Source organism: Planococcus citri, chromosome 1 (genome assembly GCF_950023065.1).
Source record: "Planococcus citri chromosome 1, ihPlaCitr1.1, whole genome shotgun sequence".
Lineage (NCBI taxonomy): Eukaryota > Metazoa > Arthropoda > Insecta > Hemiptera > Pseudococcidae > Planococcus > Planococcus citri.
In genome coordinates this window covers 83203357-83209356 of record NC_088677.1, presented here as the reverse complement: position 1 = coordinate 83209356, position 6000 = coordinate 83203357, and positions in this window count along the sequence as shown.

Genomic DNA, 6000 nt, shown 5'->3' with positions numbered 1-6000 from the left:
ATTTAAAATTTTGAAAACATTTCCATACATGTACCTTTTGATGTTTTTTCGAAATATTTAAGATTCGAGATGGGATCTCTCAATGGAAGGGGAGTACCCCCACCCCTAATTTTGTGCGAAACTTTCGAAAGAAAATCTGGGGCATATGACATGTCAAATTCTATGTTTTTGGTGACGCTGAACACGAGTATGATGTCAGATTTTTGATAAGACCCCATCCACGGCCCCCAGCACCTCCCCAAAGGGGGTAAAAGTTCAAAAAAGTGTTTTGTTCGTGTGACACTCCAATGGAATTGTATGTTTTTGGTGACGTTGAACACGAATATGACGTCAGATTTTTGATTGGATCTCATCCACGGCCCCCAGCACCTCCCCAAAGGGGGTAAAAGTTCAAAAAAGTGTTTTGTTCGTGTGACACATGGAATTGTATGTTTTTGGTGACGCTGAACACGAATATGACGTCAGATTTTTGATTGGATCCCAAGACTTTTTGTTTGACAATTTTTGAACAAAAAGAAAAAGACTTTTTAAACAGATAAGACATAAATTATTTTTTTGGATGTTTATCGTTAGTGAAAGTTTAAAGATACGAAAATCGTGAAAAAATGATTTTGGTAAGGTTGCAGAAAGGAGCTAAGTAGAAGAAATCTATTCACATGGAGCAATATATCTACATCGAATCAAAATTTTTTTGGATGGGGGGGAGGGTTTAGTAGGGGGGGAGGAGGTTACACAAAAACTGTAGATATTTTTGAGTTCAGCGCGAAATTTTAACCCATTTTGATTGGTCACACGGCCACTTTTGAAAAAAAAATTGCGAAGTTGATATTTGATAAAAAGTCATACTTACACAACTTTGAAAATTAATCATGACGAAATGTGCGGGTCGAATAGCGTGAATGTGGTGATTTTGGAAAGGTGAAGCTACGGTGTAACGGTATATGAGGGAAAAAATTACCCCCTCCGCATATATTGGGAACTGGGGCTGAGAAAGCTCAATAAATGGGCGAAAATTGTGTGTACCCCTTTTAGTCAAAAATACCCCTAGTCTGCACTGAATTTGGTCAAAATCCATCAACATTTTTTTTTGCAATTCACTCTCCAAAGTATCGACAGGCTTACATTTTTTCAAAAAAACAAAAAAAAACATAAATCGCTTAAAATTTGAATTCTCGGAAATGATCCCTGAATTGAAAACTCAATCTGACAAGGGAACCTCTTGAGGTGTCCGCCTCCGATTTGAACGGGACCGCGATTTTTGGAAAGAGCATGTTCTAAAACCCCCAAATCCAAATTTTCAGCTGCCCAAGTTCATTTTTCGATTTTTGGCGAATTTTTGAAAATCCAAAATTGACTATTTTGGTGATTTATGCTTTTTTTAAAAAAGTACGTACTTGATCAGTAAAAATGTTCAAAATGAGTCCTAAAACTGATATTAACCTCCCCAAATCCAAATTTCGCCATTTCCAGCCATTCTGGAGCCTCCAGCGCTATTTTTCAATTTCTCCAGAATTTTGAATTTGCTCCAGAAGGCGTGAATATGAAGTTGGGCAGCTAAAAATCGAATTGTGTGTTATACTCGATCTGTTTAACGAATTTATCCACATTTGAGACGATTCTGGAGCGGACACCTCAAGAGTGGTTTTTTGACCAGCTTTTTTCATAATAAGAAATCCAAAAAAAATCATAATTTTACCGTTTGCGAAGAAATTTTTGAAATTTGTGCGAATTGCTGTATTTCGAACACAACAAACCCCCTGAGGCCGAGTTCCGCCACTTCCAGCCATTCTGGAGCCTCCAGTGCGATTTTTCAATTTCTCCAGAATTTTCAATTTACTCTAGATGGCGTGAATATGATGTTGGGCAGCTAAAAATCGAGTTGTGTGTTATATTGGACCTGTTCAACGAATTTATCCACATTTGAGCCGATTCGGGAAAGGACACCTCAAGAGTGGGTTATTGACCAGCTTTTTTCATATCTAATAAAAACATCCAAAAATGAAAGGGAGGCCCAAGAAAGGCTGAAAATGGCGAAATTCGCTCTCGTGTGGTTAATTAATGACGAAATACAGCGATTCGCGCAAATTTCAAAAATTTTCTCACAAACGAGGAATTTTTGGTTTTTGGATATTTTTATTTTGAAAAAAATCTGGTCAAAAAACCACTCTTGAGGTGTCCGCTCCAGAATCGGCTCAAATGTGGATAAATTCATTAAACAGGTCAAGTTCAAACACACAACTCGATTTTTGCTGCCCAACTTCAGATTCACGCCTTCTGGAGAAATTGAAAAATCGCACTGGAGGCTCCAGAATGGCTGGAAATGGCGGAACTCGGCCTCAGCGGGTTTGTTGTGTTCAAAATACAGCGATTCGCGAAAATTTCAAAAATTTCCTCGCAAACGATAAAATTATGATTTTTTTGGATTTCTTATTATGAAAATAGCTGGTCAAAAAGTCACTTTTGAGGTGTCCCTTTCGAAATCGACTCAAATGTGGATAAACTCGTTAAACAGATCGAGTATAACACACAATTCGATTTTTAGCTGCCCAACTTCATATTCACGCCTTCTGGAGCAAATTCAAAATTCTGGAGAAATTGAAAAATAGCGCTGGAGGCTCCAGAATGGCTGGAAATGGCGAAATTTGGATTTGGGGGGGTTAATATCAGTTTTTAGGACTCATTTTGAACATTTTTACTGATCAAGTACGTACTTTTTTAAAAAAAGCATAAATCACCAAAATAGTCAATTTTGGATTTTCAAAAATTCGCCAAAAATCGAAAAATGAACTTGGGCAGCTGAAAATTTGGATTTGGGGGTTTTAGAACATGATCTTTCCAAAAATCGCGGTCCCGTTCAAATCGGAGGCGGACACCTCAAAAGGTTCCCTTGCGTGAGCAGCTGAAATTTATTTCCAAAAATCGCAATCCCGTTCAAATCCAAAGTGGATGTCTCCAGAGCGGTTCCCTTGTTAGATGCCCAATATTTTTCTAGACTGGAGCTCGAGTTCCATATTTCGTAATAAATTACATAAGTACACGTGAAAAAAATTATGCAAACGTACACGTGGTCAAAGTCTTGTAAAAGCAGTTAATTTTTTTCCAAAAAATATACAGCAATAATGTACCTATGTAGATGCAATCCGAATAATTTCTTCGTTAAAAGAGATTATCTCACTCGATTCCTCATTGCTGCTGTATACATAACCCGGACATCGATACCAGCATCGATATTTTTCGCATTCCTGACCAATGTATGAGTACGTAAATATCTTTCATTCATTCTGCTTAAGAATAAAAAAAAAAGACAGAAATACCATAGCAAATAACCTTAACCCTGTAGCCTATACAGCATGCAACCCGTATTACGCGTCTTCGCGAGTACCATAATATACCATGCAGACTGCAGAGGGAACAGGGAACCCAGCCCAGTTACGAGTATTTTGCATATGGGAAATGGAAATGGATACAAGGTACAAGGTATGGCAATTATAGGTTATACGCGAGAGTGATGTTTGATCTTTATACATACCTACATTACATTTAAAAAATGTAGCTCGCCAACTTGACTACACTTACGTAATTGTAGCAAATATGCGATATTCGTTTTTTATTTGTATTTGCGAGCTTATACCTACTCGCTGGTAAATGGAGCATTCTGTGTCTTTCATTCGGTCTTCGGTTCCAAATACCATTGCCAATGTTTCTCATTATTCAACCTTTCTATACCTAACGAGTCGATGAAAGTTACACGAAAGTAACTTTCGATAGATATTCTGCAGTTTTTGTTGCATCTTTATTGATGTTTACTACCGTTTTATTATTATTTTTTTTATTACGATCGGTTTACTCGTATTTTAATTACCTACCTACTCTCTAATTATAGGTAGATTAATACTCTAGAATGGGACAGGTTTTTGGTCATTTCCGCGTACCTACCTATTTAATTTCTTATTTTATTTTTCGTTCGTGTTTGTTGAAAAAAAAAAAAATCCAAAATTAGATCAACACTTGGATATAGGTAGAGGTACTTAATAGATTATCAATGACGATTAAAAACACTCGATTGAACGTTTCTAAAGGACACAACAACGGTTAGATAACGATTACAAAATTGTAGCAAAAAAAAAAACAACACCAAGAGAACAAGATCAATGTCTATTTGTAGATATAGATTGGTTAAATCATGGCTCGGCGTGACTCGTTAATTATTTGCGTAGAAAGGGAAATGGAATGGTTAAAAGTTTCGAGCCAGCTATAAAAACAAGACGGATACGTTTACGTTGAAGGCTCGATACTGAGAAAAGGCGTTTTTTTCGTTTTTTATTAATCAGCTGTTTTTTATTACTGACCAGGATGGATTGGGTGGCCTCCTGCGGCGATACTGGTAAAATATCGGATTCGGTGGTTTTAAAATCTGGCTCGAGGGGAGCTGCAGCGCCAGGTAAGTGATCACCGGGCTGTTCTGGAATGTAACTCGAACTCGAATCAGGCCATTGATCACCGACTGGAGATTCTATCGAGTCTGCAACTTCTCGAGTCGCAGATTGTGTCGAGTCAGCTGCAGAATTCAGGCATATTTTGCAGGTATCGGGTGGTTTATGGGGTCTGCGATGTAATCGACGAGTTGGTCTCTTCACTATGGTCTGATCAGCCGAGCAACATGGTATCTTCGGTATGGTCGAATTGACATTCGAATACGACGGTAAACGAACCACCTCGACTTTGGGACGAGCCACTGTTGGACGTTTGGCTTGGTTTTCGTCGTCGATTCGGTGTCTGATGTTTTTATACGAAGGATATTTCTTGTAGCTGATGGCGCATTTTGATCGGCCTTTCACCGATGTGGTTCGATTTTTTACCACGTGCGACGGTATCTTGCAGGAGACTCGACTGAAACTCGGGTATCGAACGATGCGTTTCGGTGGCGTATGCTGGGTGAGATTTTCACGCTTGTATCGGCTGGTCTCGGTCGAACGACGAATTTTACTGCGGGCTCCAAACGCTCCCCATAACGAAACGGCGGATTTATTTCGAAAATGAAGACCGGTGTGATTGTTTTCTTGGATGGGTATTTTTGTTTCCTAGCAAAATTTCGTTTTTCGATGTTGGTAGGTAAACGTATGAGTGACGAGTAGTTTTAGTTTGCCAGGGTTCGAGCTACAGGACCTCCGAAAAGGTGGAGCTGGGATGCAAGTAGTCGTATATGTACACAAAATAGTGTGAGTGTGTATCTGGAGCCATCATTGGCTGTACTAAAAAAATAAGAAAGGTCCTTTGTGCTGAATTTTTTGGAGTTTTTTACGTGCAGAGGAGAGCCCTTCAAAATGTCATCATTTATCTACCCTTAGTTGAAGTCTATTTCACGAGAGACTCGATGAACAAAAATTATTCATTACGTAATGCATGAATCAACCTCTCCTTCAGAGGCCTGCCAAATGAAGAGAGAAGGGAGCGAACCCCTCCCCCCCACAGAAAAATGTTGGCAAAAAGTTGACAATTTTTGGGAAAAATAGGAAAATTTGGGTTAGAGAAAAAAAATGATCTAGCTCAAGCAAAACAAATTTTCAAAAACTTTCGCTCTCTCGCAGTTTTTTTACTTGAAATTTTCCAAAAAAAATTTAATGAGTTTTCAATCTAAACTATCAGAAAGTCTCTTAAGTTTTGCTGAAATATCTTAAAATGTGCTATTTTTTGCAGAAAATTCGAAAACCATTTCTGATTTTTGTCAAAATTGGTTCCTTATTTTGAAAATGTAAAAATTCATGTCCTTAAAAAAAAATGAAGAATCATGATTTTTCGGGAGCTTCCAAAAATGAATCAACGTTACCTATTTTTAAAACAATTTTTCAAAATTCAAATTTTGAAAGATTGATATAGGGGGGAATGGAATTACTACCCGAAGGTGGTAAAGTTAGAAATTAATACCACTGGGGAGAATTTAGAAATATTCCTTAGATGGGGAATATTTGCCAATACCTAGATAGCTCAGAAGGGTGGTAG